The sequence below is a fragment of the Mus musculus genome, chromosome 3 (genome assembly GCF_000001635.26).
Source record: "Mus musculus strain C57BL/6J chromosome 3, GRCm38.p6 C57BL/6J".
NCBI lineage: Eukaryota > Metazoa > Chordata > Mammalia > Rodentia > Muridae > Mus > Mus musculus.
This window is the reverse complement of record NC_000069.6, coordinates 116,049,826-116,066,784: the sequence shown is the minus strand read 5'-3', so window position 1 is coordinate 116,066,784 and position 16,959 is coordinate 116,049,826. Positions and strand designations below refer to the sequence as shown.

The following is a 16,959-nucleotide window of genomic DNA, read 5'->3' as shown; positions in this document are numbered from 1 at the left end:
GCTTGCTGTAATGGAATCCCTGTCCTTGTTGATACAGGTATAAGCTAAGGACTTAGGGGCCTATGCAACAGTGATGGATGATAATGTAGTTCTGGAACATTCATACAGCTACTTGTGTCTTTTAGTTGTGTTCCTTCATTACTCCAGACATCCATGCCAATGTCATAATTGATTCTACATATTCTTATGATTCAGTTGGTTTGACAAAACTCAATGTTTAAGAAGCAACTCTTGCCAAGTGTTTGTCACTCCCCTCATTTGTAAGATTTAATGTTCCTTTCATGTTACTTAGACACTAATGATTTCCCCTTGTCTTAGTCAGGGTTTCTATTCCTGCACAAACATCATGACCAAGAAGCGAGTTGGGGAGGAAAGGGTTTATTTGGCTTACACTTCCATACTGCTGTTCATCACCAAAGGAAGTCAGGACTGGAACTTAAGCAGTTCAGGGAGCAGGAGCTGATGCAGAAGCCATGGAGGGATGTTCTTTACTGGCTTGCTTCCCCTGGCTTGCTCAGCCTGCTCTCTTATAGAACCAAGACTACCAGCCCAGAGATGGCACCACCCACAAGGGGACCTCCACCCTTGATCACTAATTGAGAAAATGCCTTACATCTGGATCTTGTGGAGGCATTTCCTCAAATGAAGCTCCTTTCTCTGTGATAACTCCAGCTATGTCAAGTTGACACAAAACTAGCCAGTACACCCCTCTTCTACTCCTCTACCACTGACAATAAAAATGGCAATTTTCTAGACCCTTGTTAGGTAACTAGATTATTCTCATTGGTGATAACAGATTCTAAAATAGAATTTTATATTATATATGTATATATACATATATATTAAGTTTTCCAAATAATCCATACCTGTCCCAAGGGCCATTGCAGGTGTGGCTGCTGAGTCACATGCACATCAGTAGGTGGCAGAGAGGAGAGAGGCTATATCTACTCTCAGTGTTCAAACCTATGAACATCTGAATAATTAGTAGCTTAACATACCCTGAAAAAAAGTGAGTCTGACATGACAACCAGTGCAACTGGGCTCCCAGGGTAGGGATCAAGTCAGAGGTAAAGAACCCTCCCTAGGCAAGAGAGCAGGAGAGCTGACCCACCTATCCAGCGGCAGTACTCCAGAGAGCAGGCCTGCACATAGTGGGAGTTGTCACTGAACCAGCATAAGGATATGGGAGAGCTGGTCCAACCACTACTCTCATCTCCCATGTGGTGACATGGACAAGGGAGAGATAGATATCCTACACCCCTAGCCCCTCATTCCCTGCAGCAGGCAGGAGACTTGGCCCTGGGGTCATAAGAGCAAGAGAGCTGGCCCTGCCCCATACCAGCTTCAGTATGCTAGAGAGCGAGCCCTGCATGCAAAAAATGTCGCATGGTTGTATAGTAAGATTTATTACTGTTGTTGTTGTTGTTGTTGTTTTGTTTTGTTTTGTTTAAATCACCACTAAAGTTTTGTTTAGCACCTTACAGTTTCTTATTACTGACTGCACAAAATCAGTCTTGCAGACGAATGGTAGATATGTGAAATAGTTTATGGATAACAAAATAAGGAAACATCTTAATTTTAGTATGATATTTAAAACTACACTGGAGACGTGTACTATATTTGGATGAAGACATAATAGTATTCATGAATTGTATCTTTTTAATAAATTAACTCACTAGATAAACCGTTAAGGATGGTTCAAAGTTTCTCAACTCTTACTTTTTTAGAACTTTTATGAAAATGTACCCTTCATTTCTTTAGAATTTCAAAGGTTATGGAGCTGCAAGAAATGAGGTTCAAACATAGGAAGACCAATGATTTAGAGACTTAGATAACAGAGTTTTTAAGGGAAGTATTTAAGTTGTGTGAGCAGAGAGCTCATGGGAGAACTAGCAGATAATGTTGTCATAGACACAAAAGCAAGAAAATCTCTGGAGGATGAACCCTGAGAAGATGTCACAGAGCAGAGGTATCTTTGAGATTAGTGGCTAAGATTTCACTTGTGTCCTTGAGATGGGCATATTTAGAACAGGCTGAGGATAAAATGAAATTGTATCTCACATGAGAAGCAAAAGTGAGCTGATAAAAAATGAAGTACCTGGTTTTTTTTTCCATTTGAAAACTGTTTTATTAGTGTATAGCAATTGCACACAATAACAGATTTACTTAGAAAAGCTTCACACATATCTGTATAATGTATTTAGATCACATTCACCTCTGATTACCCTGAAGAAGCCTGTGTAGAACGAAGGAGGGTATTTTCAAATGATGTTAATGCAGTGTTCCGCTTAACTTTTTCTTCTGTTGTGATAAGGTTAGCAGGAATTTCCAAGAGGTTTTTTTTTTTTTTTTTTTTTTTTTTTTTTTTTTTTTGGTTTTTCAAGACAGGGTTTCTCTGTATAGCCCTAGCTGTCCTGAAACTCACTCTGTAGACCAGGCTGGCCTTGAACTCAGAAATCCACCTGCCTCTGCCTCCCGAGTGCTGGGATTAAAGGCGTGCACCACCATGCCCGGCTCTTCCAAGAGCTTTTTGATCAGATATAGATATACAATAATTGTATGTATATTGGCCTGTTATCTTATAATCTTATTGAATTCATTTATAATTTCTAGTAGGTTTGTAGTTGGTTTTCTTTTTCTTTTTTGGTTGGCAGAGGGGTATTTTTTGTTTTGTTTTTTCAAATTCCTTAGTATTTTCTAGGTTAGTAGGTGAGTGATTATGTTATTTGATCCCCCCCTCCCCACTTCCAGATATTTTCTTTGCTTGTCTTTTCTTATTGTATATGTGAGGGTGGTATGGAAACATATCCTTGCTTTGTGCCTGAACTTAGAGGGGACATGTCCTACTTCAGTCTTTCCCAGTATTTTAGTAAATGGGCATTTTAGTAATTAGCTTTTGAATTAAGAAAGTTTCCCTTATTTGTAGTTCAGTACAAATCCTATAAAATGTTGTATGCATTTCACTTGTCTATTGAGAATACAAGTTTTTTGGTTTTACATGTTAATGTGATGACTCATGTGTTTAATATGACTTTGCTTTCCCAGGATGAACGCTACTCAATCACGGCCACAAATCCTGTAAAGTATTGTGTGTGTGTGTGTATTCAAGAGTCTTCATATATAGTGAATTGGGAAGTATTTCTACTCTTCTATTGTCTATAAGAAGCTATTGCAGTTAGCAATTCATCTTTCTTAACAATTTAGTAGACTTGCCTTTTAATACCACGCAACCATGTCAGGTTTTTTATTGGCAGTTTTAAGACTGAGTTTCTCCATTGCTCCTGGGAGTGCAAACTTACTCAGCCACTATGGAAAGCAATATGGTTGTTCCTCAGAAGATTGGGAGTCAGTCTACTCCATAAGGACACTTGTCCAACTATGCTATTAGTGGTTGTCTTAGTTAGGGTTTCTATTCCTGCACAAACATCATGACCAAGAAGCAGTTGGGGAGAAAAGGGTTTATTCAACTTACACTTCCATACTGCTGTTCATCACCAAGGAAGTCAGGACTGGAACTCAAGCAGGTCAGGAAGCAGGAGCTGATGCTGAAGCTATGGAGGGATGTTCTTTACTGGCTTGCTTCCCCTGGCTTGCTCAGCCTGCTTTCTTATAGAACGGAGACTACCAACCTTGAAATGGTCCCACCCACAAGGGGCCTTCCCCCTTGATCACTAATTGAGAAAATGCCTTACAGCAGGATCTCGTGAAGGCATTTCCCCAACTGAAGCTCCTTTCTCTGTGGTAATTCCAGCCTGTGTCAAGTTGACACAAAATTAGCCAGTACAGTGGTTTTATTCATAATAGCCTGAAACTGAAAACTTGAGATGACCCTCAACTGAAGAATGGGTTAAAAAAAAATAAGTGTTACATTTACAATGAAGTATTAACCAGTTGTTAGAAAAAAAATATCATTAAATTTTCAGGTAAGTGGATAGGACTAGAAAGAAGTCATCCTGAGAAGCAATTCAGACCCAGAAAGACAAACATGATATGTACTCATTTATAAGTGGATACTTACCTGATAAAGGAAAACCCACAGATCCAGGGAAGTTAAGTAAAGAGGCGTGGTCTGGCTGGGAGACACAGATCTTCCTGGGAAGGAAAACTAGAATAGATTTTGTTGGTGGACTGTGGCTATGGGAACAGGAGGGATCAGATTGGGGAGGAAGGGGTCAGAGCTAAGAGAGGAGTGAAGTGGTTGGATATTTAGGGGGCAATATAGAAAACTAGGACAGTGGAGACTTCCTGAAACCTGTGAGGGTGACCCTAGCAAGGACTCCTAGTAATGAAGGGTACAGAGCCTGAATCAGTATCTTTTCTTAACCAGGCAAGGGTCCCAGTGCTAGTACTAGGACACCAACCCAGTCACGAAATCTATGAACTATAATCTAGCCTGCCTGCAAAATGCATTGGGGGAATGGTGAGTCAGATCTTGTGGGAGTGGCCAACCAATGACTGTTCTAACCTGAGGCCAACACAAGAGGAAGCACATGCCAGACACTGCCTAGGTAGCCAACATCCATCTAGAAGCTGGATGGCCCAAAGACCTAGGGAAGAACTAAACATGATTTACAAAGAAAAAAAAAGTCAGAATGATATTCTACGATAATCATAGAATCAGTGCCTAGCCCAATTGTCATCAGAGAGGCTTCCTCCACTGGCTGGTTGGAGCAGATGCAGAGACCCAAGCCAAACATTAATCAGAGCTTGGGGAACTCTACAGAAGATAGAGTGGAAGGATTTTATGAGCCAGAGGGGTCCAGGATAGCAAGAGAACATTACCCACAGAATCAACTAAGCAGGGATCATTTTTAGGAGCTGACAGAGACTGGAGTAGCAACCACAGAGCCTTACATTTGTCTGCACCAGGCCCTCTGCACACAGGCAGTTGCTCTATATCTTGTATTTCTTGCCTGATTCCTAACAGTGGAAGTAGGAGTGTCTCTGAGTCTTAAGGCTGCTCATGTGACCAATTCCTCCTGCTGGGTTGTCTTTTCCAGCCTTAATATGAGTGTATATGACTAGTCGTATTGAATCCTATTATGCCGAGTTCAGTTGATATCACTGGGAGGCCTGATCTTTTCTGAATGGAAAGAAAAGAGCAGTAGATCTGGGGAAGAGAGGAGGTTTTGGGGATTGGGAGGGGAAAGGAGGCAGGGGTCAGGATGTATTGTATGAGAGAAGAATTAAAAAAAAACTTGCTTTAATAGAATATGGATGGATCCCAATGATCTAAATACTCATGGAAGGAGTTACAGAGACAAAGTTTAGAGCTGAGACAGAAGGATGGACCGTCCAGAAACTGCCCCACCTGGGGATCCATGGCATATACAACCACCAAACCCAGACACTATTGCATATCCCAGAAATATTTTGCTGACAGGACCTTGATATAGCTCTTTTTTTGTGAGGCTATGCCAATGCCTAACAAATACAGAAGTGGATGCCCACAGTCATCTATTGGATGGAACACAGGGCCCCCAATGGAGGAGCTAGAGAAAGCACCCAAGGAGCTGAAGGGGTTTGCAGCCCATAGGAGGAACAACAATATGAACTAACCATTACCCCCCAGAGCTGTGTCTCTAGTTGCATATGTAGCAGAGGATAGCCTAGTTGGCCATCAATGGGAAGAGAGATCCTTGGTCTTATGAAGATAATATGCCCCAGTACAGGGGAATGCCAGGACCAGGAAGCGGGAGTGGGTGGGTTGGGGAGCAGGCTTTGGAGATAGCATTTGAAATGTAAATGAAGAAAATATCTAATAAAAATTTTTAATTAAAAAAAATCTACTGTCAGTAAAAGGGGGAAAATGCCCATTGTGGTCACCGAGGAGGTAACATTTCTCTGAATAAATTTGTAGATGTCTCCTCATGTGCCCTCCCCCCTGAAAAGTGTGCACACACCAGCCAATATTTTGTTTGGCACTTTTAGTAGTTGTATGGAAATATGTAGACTGCCTCTCTTTGTAGACGTGGTTTGAATGCTGGACTCCTGTTCTTCCAGGACATGAGCATGCAGATTGCCATCTGCAAGCTCACTGCCGCTCATCCGAATAGTGCTCTCTCTTCTCATCTCGGAGCTCATATATGCAAAGAGGTAAATTCTGAACTTTATTCCTCTAATTGTCATAATAAACCAGTGAAATTACATTAAAAAAAAAACTCCTCTGTCTAACTGCCTGGTCTTCTAAATGGTACATTAGCCAGCAGCATTAATAGCTCACTGTTCTCGTAGTCAAGCACTAGCTTTCATCTTAAAACTAATTACTGCGATACAAAGGAATAGATGACTATAAGAACAAAGACAGCAGACATGCTGAGCACCACCCCACCACGCACAGGAATTGAGTACAAAAAAGATGAGCAGAAAGCGTTGCTAAAGACAAAGCCTTTAATTTAACTCTAAGGTGTGGGAAAGGGCTTTTTATCATGTTCATTAATATAAAAGGCTCAACACTAAGTTGTTATGATCTCCCATTAGAAATATGATTCATTGTCACTTGGGTTATGTGTTTGGTAAGAAGATGCTAATAACTAAATGAACTAAGTAAAAAACATAAAACGTGTTATAACTAGCACGGGTGTAACAAGGCAGAGTCTTTTCCTAAGAGTTATGGCTTTGAGGCTTTGTTTATATGAGCTGGTTAGCTGTTCAAAGAGAGGCTCTTCCAAGACTGATGGCCAAAGCTATATAGGTTATATAGAATTAGGCTTCAGACTACCTGGAAGAGTTTTTACAGAGTAGTTCCATATCTGAACCTATTAAGTTAGTCTTTGCCAGTCGGGGTGGTGGTGACACATGCCTTTAATCCCAGCACTTGGGAGGCAGAGGCAGGCGAATTTCTGAGTTCGAGGCCAGCCTGGTCTACAAAGTGAGTTCCAGGACAGCCAGGGCTATACAGAGAAACCCTGTCTCAAAAAAAAAGTTAGTCTTTGCCAGCAGTTGAGTGGCTATTTGTTGGCAATTCTCTAGGTGATTGTAAGGATTTAAATACCCTTCTCCTGTGTGTCTGCCTGCTTGCATGTGTGCATGTGTGTGACCTTCATATTGGTTTAGGATTTAAATAGACTCTCTCCCTCTCCCTCTCCCTCTCCCTCTCCCTCTCCCTCTCCCTCTCCCTCTCCCTCTCCCTCTCCCTCTCCCTCTCCCTCTCCCTCTCCCTCTCCCTCTCCCTCTCCCTCTCTCCCTCCCTCTCCCCTCTCTCCCTCTCCCTCTCCCTCTCTCCCTCTCTCCCTCTCTCCCTCTCCCTCTCCCTCTCTCCCTCTCCCTCTCTCCCTCTCCCTCTCTCCCTCTCCCTCTCTCCCTCTCCCTCTCTCCCTCTCCCTCTCCTCCCTCTCCCTCTCCTCCCTCTCCCTCTCCTCCCTCTCCCTCTCTCCCTCTCCCTCTCTCCCTCTCCCTCTCTCCCTCTCTCCCTCTCCCCACCCCTGTCTTTCTCCCCCCTCCCTCCCTCCCCTCTTCTCTCTACCTCTCCCTCTCCTTTCTCATGTGTGCATGTGTGAGTTTGTCAGAAGGCAACCTCAGGTATCATTTGTCATGCGTGTATTCATTTTTTTCTTTGATATGGGGTCTTTCTCTGGCCTGGAACTTGACAGAGAGCCTAGTCTTGGCTTATAAACTTCCGAGATCCACCTGACTCTACTTTCCAAAGGCTGAGATTAGCAGCTTTGGCCATTACATCTAAGTCTTTTTTTCTCTCTCTCTCTCTCTCTCTCTTTTAAATGTGGGCCTTGGAGATCAGTCTTGTGTCTTGGTACTTATGTTGATGGCTTCTCTAATCACTAGGCCCATCTCTTTGTCCTTTAAGGAATGTGGTAGCCAGGCAGTGGTGGCGCACGCCTTTAATCCCAGCACTTGGGAAGCAGAGGAAGGTGGATTTCTGAGTTCGAGAACAGCCTGGTCTACAGAGTGAGTTCCAGGACAGCCAGGGCTACATAGAGAAACCCTGTCTCAAAGACAACAACAACAACAACAACAAAAAGATAGAAAAAGAAAAGAAAAGAAAAGAAAAGAAAAGAAAAGAAAAGAAAAGAAAAGAAAAGGAATGTGGTAAAATGCCAGTTATTTTCAAAATAACTTGAAAAATAAAATGATTCGTCTACTCTACCATGTAAATATTATTTCATCAAATTATCAAATTACATGTATATATACATATATATTACAGAGAATATGAGAAACTCAGTGTACTGCCAGATAAGCAATACTTAATGTGTTTAAAACCTTGCTTGAAAATGAACTGGGCTTTGTAGATGTAAGATAACTTAGCTGATATTCCAACAACTCTGTTGGTTTTCTTAGTGCCCCTCCCCCAGGCCTCTTTCCTGGTTTGATCCCATGCTGTAATAATTTCTTGCAATATTTTCCTATCATTTTTCATGACATATATATTCCCATTTACATAAGTTCCTCCATTTGTAATCATTGTTTAGTATCTATTTTTTTTACATTCCTTTCCCCCTGACAGCCTTCCATCCTCTTTCCTTCTCAGCTTACATCAATGACGTTGTTGAGGTGTATTTTTTAATATAGAATTTTGCCTTAAAAATAACCCAGGCATTAGAGTTAAGTATTGATCTTACATGTTTAATGTCTCTCTAGAATGATTAATGGGAAATTTTTGTTTACTTGTTATTTGAAGATCAAAAAGTCTATCCAGTAGAAATAAATATTCAGTGACTTGCTCAAATGGAAAATAAAAATAGAAACTAGAACTAAGTCGTAGTTTTCATCAAATTCAACAAGACTCTTGTGAGCCATGATAGGTCACTGATGACAGGTATGGATGAAGCATCTCCATCCTAAGAAGGAAATGGAACAAAGCATTATCCTTGGTTTGATATTAAAGTCCATTCTGCTGCTTGATGACTGTGTAAGGCAGGGCAAGTCTTAACCTTTCTGGGTACAGTTGCCTGTAGGATGCAGTTTCCTTTCTATGTTTGTTTATTTGTTGCCTGCTAAACAAATGTTATCGTGCAGAGGTACAGTCCTAACCCTAACTGCTCTTGTTCACGTGATACAAATGGCCATCTAGTAGAAGGCACTTTTCAGCTCAAATTGTATGCCTACTTCCTGCAAGCTGTGCAACTTTGATGAAGTCACTTAACTCTCTGAGCCCCGCCCTCCCCAGGGGATAATATCAAGGTCAACTCACTAAGCTGTGTGTGTGAGAGGGAGGATGAGATAATTAGGGAAGGAATGGGAAGTCCAAAAAAAAGGTAATTTTAAAGACGATGATATATTGTCTTATTTTGTATTGCTATGACCACAAATCTTGACAAAAGAAGAAAGGTGGTTTATTCTCACTCTCAGGTTCAGAGGGCTCATAATAGAGTCTGTGGCAAGAGCATGGGACAAAGCCCCTCACATGGGGAGGCCCAGGAAGCAGAGGGCACAGCAGGTGGTCAGGGGCTGGACTACATAAAAAACCCCTAAGACCCACACTCCCAATGACCTATTGAGAGCCAGCTTAACAGCCTCGATTCTACAGACTTTCAAAACCAGTGCCACCTCGTGGGGAATAAGCAAGCGTTCAGAAGATGCCCCTGCAGGGGACTGTTTAGACTCAGACCATAACACATGCCTCTCGGACATGGGGATGAGTACACTGACTGTCTCCGGAGTCCAGCAGACCTGATGAATGTTGTGACTTCTGGCAAGTTCCTTAGTGACATTGGATCCGTTTACTCTGATGGTTGTGGAGATTAAGCAAAAGCGCCACATTTGTGATGTGAATAGTTTGTTGCAAATGGTCACTTATTCTTAATATGTGAAAGTGAAGATGGTGAAATGAAGAGTAAGGCTTGCCAGCTTACATCTTTTAGCATCTGAGCTCTTGGGGATGGAGACAGTGATGCTAGCTAAGAATGACTAGACTAGTCATAGTTTGCCAAAGTCATGAGACCTGCGATCATTGTGTTTTAAGTAAAAGCATCATGTTTGTGACAATGACCCAGTCTCCTGACTAATACACCTACATCCTTACGTGGAGAAGTTTCTAAAGTAATAGAGAATTTCTAAAAGTGCTGATGAATATATCTAGCTACTATACAAAGCCAGCAGCACTCAAGAAGGGGCTGTATTCACTGGCTAGCTTCTTCCATTTTCATCTTTTTTCCCCTCAAAAGGCCAAAGCTGTGCATTGTCTTGTGATAAAAAGGCGTGTGTCCAATTTGTGTTAATATGAATTAGAATGAAGCATTGGAACACAGAGGTCTTTCAGAGTCACGTTGCTGATAGCTATATACCACCAAGTTTCAGTGGGAATCACTCCTGCTTCTCTCTGACCCAAACAGGATCCAAGGAAGCAAGTCCAAGTGACTCAGGGCTGAACAACCTTAAGCTCTCTCTTCCCTTCTGATACCCAAGGCTTTGGTGTTTGAGCATGTAGTGTCTGACTCTCCCACAAGGTAAGCTCTTTGCTAGAAGGATCTTTGCAGCACCTTAATAGAAATAAATTTGCCTGAGTCTGTTAAGCATACCTGGACTATATGAGGGGATTCTCTTAGCTTCACACAGAGCTGCCCATTCATGCATGTATGTGAAGCCAGGTGGACCTTTGCCATGTAGAAGTTCCATACATGCTGTCGTTGTTATTGAAAGTTGTCACCAGCAGCTTATATGGTAGATTCCTCTGATCTAAAATGTACTTTCTTCTATGTGTGGTGGTACAAGCCTTCAATCCCAGCACTCAGGAGGCAGAGGCAGGTGGATCTCTGTGAGTTCCGATCCAGTTTGGTCTATGTAGCAAGTTCCAGGTCAGCTAGGGGTACATTGCACAACCTTGGCTCAAAAATAATTAACTTGATTTAACTTAATAAGAGTTCCTTTCTGTCACTGTGCCTGATCTGTATGGTATGCTTTTGATTACTGTCAGAAAGTTTGATTGACTTGGATTTTACATGGTGTCATGCAGTCGCATGTCCTGGACACTGGGGTGAATTTACTCTTACTGCTGATAGAAATCAAGTCAGAGAAGTGGACTCAGAATGTCTCACATCCGTTCCAACTCACCCACTCTTGTTTTAAGGTCTATTTTGAAACACATTGTTGGTGAATTCTCTTTTGGTTTTCATCAAATATGAATCTTTAAACTTGGTGAATTTGATAAACCGTGGTGATTTCCCAGGGAAAGTGAGAGTGTTTGATGCTGCAGGAAGTTTTGGAGGGTTTTTGATCTTTCTTTAAAGCACTCTTCAAGCAGAACCTGTGTGCTAGACTTTCACTTAGTAGATATTGTCCTTGACATGAATTGTCTCATTTCCTTCAGAAAATACTAAAGGGAATTTTCTGCTGCTTTTAGTGGACAAAATCTAACAAAAACAGGCCCTAATATAATAAGCCATTGGGTGTTACTTTCTTCCTGTGTTAGTACAAACAGTTCCACTTATAAACTTTTTAAACCAAGCCATTAATACCAACAACAATAATTTGATTTTTATTTTTTCGAAGTTTGTTTACTGATTATAAATTTTATTGAAAATGAATGCCTAAAGAGTAGACTATTTGGACTGAAAGAACAGTTCATTTAACCTAATCACCTTTTCTTCTTTTCTTCCTGCAATGCTGGGAACTGGGCTTTGTTGTTCTAGCCAAGTGCTTTCCCACTGAGATACACTCCCAGCCCTAAACAAACCATTTTAGCATACATACTAGTATGCTAGCCAGAGATAGTGCATCACTAATGCAGAGACATTGTTTTAGTCAATTTGGAATGCAGTAATAAAATCCCATAGATTCATTGGCTTAAGCCAGAAATAGTTCTTTGTCACAGTTCCAGAAGTTAGGGAGTTCACCATCAATTGGACTTATGTGTAGTGAGGGTTTGCTTTGTGTTTCATAGACCTTGGTCTTCTGAATGTGTCCTCAAATGGAATAAACATCAAGGGAGCCCCCTCCCTGGGTTCATTATTCCATTTATGAAGGCTCAACCCTCATGGCCCAGTCACCTCCCAAAGACCATTCTTTCCAAAAGCATCACTTTTGAGTTTGAGATCTCAACATATAACTCTTGGGCAGAGAGAACAAATATTTCATTTCCAGAAAACACAAAGTTGGTTAGTGAAAGGCCCTATTTATGGCAGTTTCCATGTGTTATATGAAAATATCTCCTTCAAATAAGCATTCATTTGTGTCATAAATATTTATTCTCAGATAGGATGCCAGCAAGAGTTATGCTAAACATTGCTCATGTATTGTGAATACATACTAAGGCCCATTCTACTTTGTCACCATTCTGTAGCAGCTGCACACATCTTCTGGTGCAAGTGATGTGTTAAGAAAAGAAAAGAGGGCTGGAGAGATGGCTCAGGGGTTAAGAGTACTGTCTGCTCTTCCGAAGGTCCTGAGTTCAATTCCCAGCAACCGCATGGTCCATCATAATCATCTATAATGAGATCTGGTGCTGACTTCTTCCCCTATCTCCTCCCCTCTCTCCCTGCTCCCCAACCCACCCACTCCCATTCCTGGCCCTGGCATTCCCCTATACTGGGGCATAGAACCTTCACAGGACCAAGAGCCTCTCCTCCCATTGATGACTGACTAGGCCATCCTCTGCTACATATATAGCTAGAGCCACAAGTTCTACCATGTATTTTCTTTGATGGGTAGTATAGTTCCAAGGAGCTCTGGGGGTACTGGTTAGTTCATATTGATGTTCCTCCTATGGGGCTTCAGTCCCCTTCAGCTCCCTGGGTATTTCTCTGGTTCCTTCATTAGGAACCTTGTGATCCATTCAATAGATGACTGTGAGCATCCACTTCTGTATTTGCCAGACACTGGCAGACCCTCGCAGGAGACAGCTATATCAGGCTCCTGTCAGCAGGCTTTTGTTGGCATCTGCCTAGTGACTGGGTTTGGTGGTTGTTTATGGGGTGGATCCCCAAGTGGGGCAGTCTCTGGATGGTTGTTCCTTCAGGGTCTGCTACGAACTTTGTCTCTGTAACTCCTTCCATACTTTCTAAAGCAACAAAAGCATCAGCCTCCGTATCAAATGTAGGTTTTCATCTGAAATCATCAGGGCTATAGCAAGTAAGGGGCTTCAGTGGTGTAAAGGAAGGACTGTGCTTACTGTAGGAAATGAACTAGAATGTATGCCAAGACTTGGCTCTTCAGGATGAACTACAAACCTTCCCTTGCTACCCACCTCAGTGTGACTGGGCATTTCTTTCAGTTCAATCCTTACTTATATCAGATGTCTACTGGGCACCACTTCGAATGCTTGCTTTTAGCTTCCTAGTCATCTAGCCCCCACTGTAGCTGGGAAACACTTGCTTCACTCATTCTGCCTGGATGAACAGTTCCTCTCTCTGTGTGTCTCTGACTTCCTCTTCCGTCAGGATTTCTCTGATATCTGTAGGTTCAGTACAGCCATGGAAACCTGCTTCATATTAAAATCTTTCTAGGTTCAATAAGAGTAGTAGAGCCACTCCTCTGGAGGTCACATTTGTTGTCAGGTTCTGGCCTTATAAAACCAATGCCGGTTAGCCTGCTGAGTATGGCTGAAGTTTGTTTTGTTAGTTTTCTAACTTTATTGGGTTACAATCTTACCAAAGGTAAGGCCTGGCTTAGGTGTTAGATGTGCTTTTTAATATACTTATCCGCAAGAAAGGTATCCTGTAAACACACTGTTGCTAACTAAATGCATTAAAATTTTCAAGTGGTTAAGCTCATCTAAAGGCCAAGATTAAGACTAAAATATGCATGAACTTAAAGGTTTATCAATGGTCTTTTCTTTAAAGGTCATAGCTAGAACCACCCTCCCTCAGACTTTTTTATTTATTTATTTGTTTGTTTGTTTGTTTAGTTTAGTTTATGTATGAGTACTCTCTTGCTGTCTTCAAACACATCAGAAGAGGGCATCATCGGATCCCATTACAGATGGTTGTGAACCACCATGTGGTTGGTTGCTGAGAGTTGAACTCAAGACCTCTGGAAGAGCAGCTAGTGCTCTTAATCACTAAGCCATCTTTCCAGCCCCTCAGTCAGCCTTTTACTAGTCTTATACTTCTAGGTCATAGTCTATCACTAAAGACAGTCAGTGGAGGAACTAATGGAAGAACTTGAATCAGAAACCATGGAGGAGTACTGCTGGCTGGCTCATTTGTAGGCTTAGGCTTAGCTAGACTTTTTAGTACCTTCCAGAACTACCTGCCCAGAGGATGGTGCCACCCACAGTGGGCTGGGCTCTCCTAATCCATTATCAGTTAAGACAATCCCCCAGAGCCCAATCTGATATGGGCAATCCTCAGTTGAGACTCCATTCTCAGGTGACTCTAGAGTGAAATGATGACAATGAGGGCTAAGTTAAACTTTATTGAAAATAATGGGTACTTGGGAATAAATCTTGTCCCTGTTTTGTTCCCAACCTTGTTCTCCTTCCTGGCTTCCATGGGGTGCTTTCCTTCACCATGACCTTCTGCCATAATGTTCTGCCTCACCATAGATCTCCTCAGAAACAAAGGATCCAAGCCACCACAAACTAAACCCTCTAATACTGTGAGACAAAATAAGCCTTCCTTTCTTTACATTGTTCTTATGTGTTATGTCATAGTGATGTAAGTCTGACAATGTGTTATTAACTTTTAATAATGAAATCTTATTATAGAAATAAACATATTTCTCATAAAATAGTTGTATGTTTATCAGCCAACATAAATAGGTATTTTAGGCCTCTATCTCCTCAAAATTGTTTTATTCCCTTTGGTCTCTCCCTTATCAGTTTCCTTTTGGATAATTCAATTATGTCTATCTTATATCATCTTTATTTACTTATTTATACCTAATTATACTTAGTATAGTTTATATTACATATTATTCTATATTCTACTTAATATTATCCTACAGTTCCTCGTGATTTATTTTTTAATTGTTTTTTAATCTTAAAATTTGTAATCATGTTTATTTACGGGGGGCACGCACATGGCATAGTGTGCATGTGGAGACTAGAAGACAACTTTGAGGGAGTCAGCCCTCTCCTCTTCTCTACCTGAAAGTCATCTCAGTGACTGATTTTAGTTTTAATCCAGATAGTTTTCATTGACTTGTTCTTAAGTTCATCAATCCCTTTGTTTTCTAGTGATCTATTTACTCTTCAACATGCTGAGTGTGATTTTTACCTCAAATATTATACTTTTCCATTTTAGAACTTTGAAGGACTTCATTTAATTTCGAGTTCACTTAAAATTAGTCCAAAGTTCTCTTACATCTTTTTTTTTAATCAAATCAAATTAACCTGAGGCTCAATGGGGTTTTCTTTTAAAATATTTTTAGTTCATGTTTTATTTTTAATAAGTTAGGACTTAGAATCTAATTTCCACAAGAATGCAAAAGACTACATCCCTACCTACCCCAACCCCATCCTTTTTGTCTTCTAAGGAAATGCTGCTGTGTAGTTAGACTTGCTTCTAAATTGTATTTAGTATTGAGGGCTTTTCTAAATATTATCCCCTGTCTGTCAAAGTTATCATCTAACACTGTCTTAGTCTAGTCTCTGCAACAATGAGAGACTAGTTCTTCTATCGATTAATTCACACACAGGGGATGTCCGTCCTTCCATCCTGAGAGAAAAGCAGCCAAGATTCTTTGACAGAGCATAAAAAGCTCACTTCCTTGCATAGTTTACTTTCAAAAGAGTTCTCTGGGTATCTGTCCCTGTCTGGATCTCTGGGAAGAAAGACTGTAATTCCAGTTTACAGAGGAGATCACAGTGGGGGAACCGGAGAGCTGCTCGAATGAGCTCCACAGGTAAGGTGCTTGGCAGCCTCTTCACTCTCACAGTCCTGAATTCCTTGTCCAAGGAAATGTGCTGACCAGGGTGCGCTGGGTCTTCCCACATCGGTTAACATAAGACAGCCCACTATGTCTGTTCATGCTTACAGGCCAAGCTGATCAGGACAATTCCTCACTGAGACTCTCTTCCCAGATGATTCTGGATTGCATCTAGCTGACAATTAAAGCTAGCTAGCCATCACACTGTTTGTTATTTTTCTCTCTCTCTGGTCCATTTGTTCTGTCTGTTCCCAGAATCAACTATGACCTTCAGGGTTATATTTACTTAAAGCTTCGTAGTTACATTATTTCAAAGTCCACAGAATATATTTTGGTTTTGAAATTTGGGAAAAAATGGTATGATACTATGAATTGCTGTCAGTATTCCTACACTTTAAGTAGAATCTTCAAATAAGGGTTCTCTTTCATTCACAGGTGTATCTGAATTGATAATTGCAATGACCCCCAAGGTAAAAAAAAAATGCAACAAATATTTGTTACTTGAATGAATGGGAGTTAATTCTTCTAGATAGTTTCATCTTTCTTCATAGATGAAGCTTAGAAACTTGGCTTAGTTCCTAAGTGAACATAGAAGTCAGATACTTGGGGGATGGCTTATTAGTCTTTCTAATGTAGCCATTTCCTTGTCTTTAGATAAAACTGTGAAGTAATAGGTAAGCCCATTTTAGTAATATGAAATGTCTCCCTGCTTGTTTTACTGTGTGATTATACTGTGCCTAAGCCAGAAATAACTTCTCAAAGCAATAAGTTTTTCCTGTCACAAAAGCATGAAGATAGCACAGATATTTTGTTTTGTGTACTCCTGACTCTCAACCTGCCCTACTTGTTTAATTCAACAAGAGCTCAGAGATGCAAGTATCTGACCAAGCATTAAAAGTACTAGTATCTTACAATAACTATACCATCTTATGATGACATCATTAGCATATTATACACATCTTTTCTTCAAATCAAGTCTCTCTGTATAGCTCAGATAGCTGGGCGGTGGTGGTGCACGCCTTTAATCCTAGCACTTGGGAGGCAGAGGCAGGCGGATTGGTGGATTTCTGAGTTCAAGGCCAGCCTGGTCTACAGAGTGAGTTCCAGGAGAGCCAGAGCTACCCAGAGAAACCCTGTCTCAAAAAAAAAAAAAAAAAAAAAAAAAAAGAAAGAAAGAAAGAAAGAAAGAAAGAA

At 41.0% G+C, this 16,959-nt stretch overlaps 1 non-coding gene across 1 annotated transcript; it reads left to right on the top strand.

The window, feature by feature from the left end:
- The first annotated feature begins 865 nt into the window (after positions 1–865).
- Positions 866–997, top strand: Gm26344. Its single transcript, XR_003954800.1, has one exon. It is a non-coding gene; the product is annotated as a small nucleolar RNA SNORA17 (small nucleolar RNA).
- Positions 998–16,959: the final 15,962 nt, after the last annotated feature.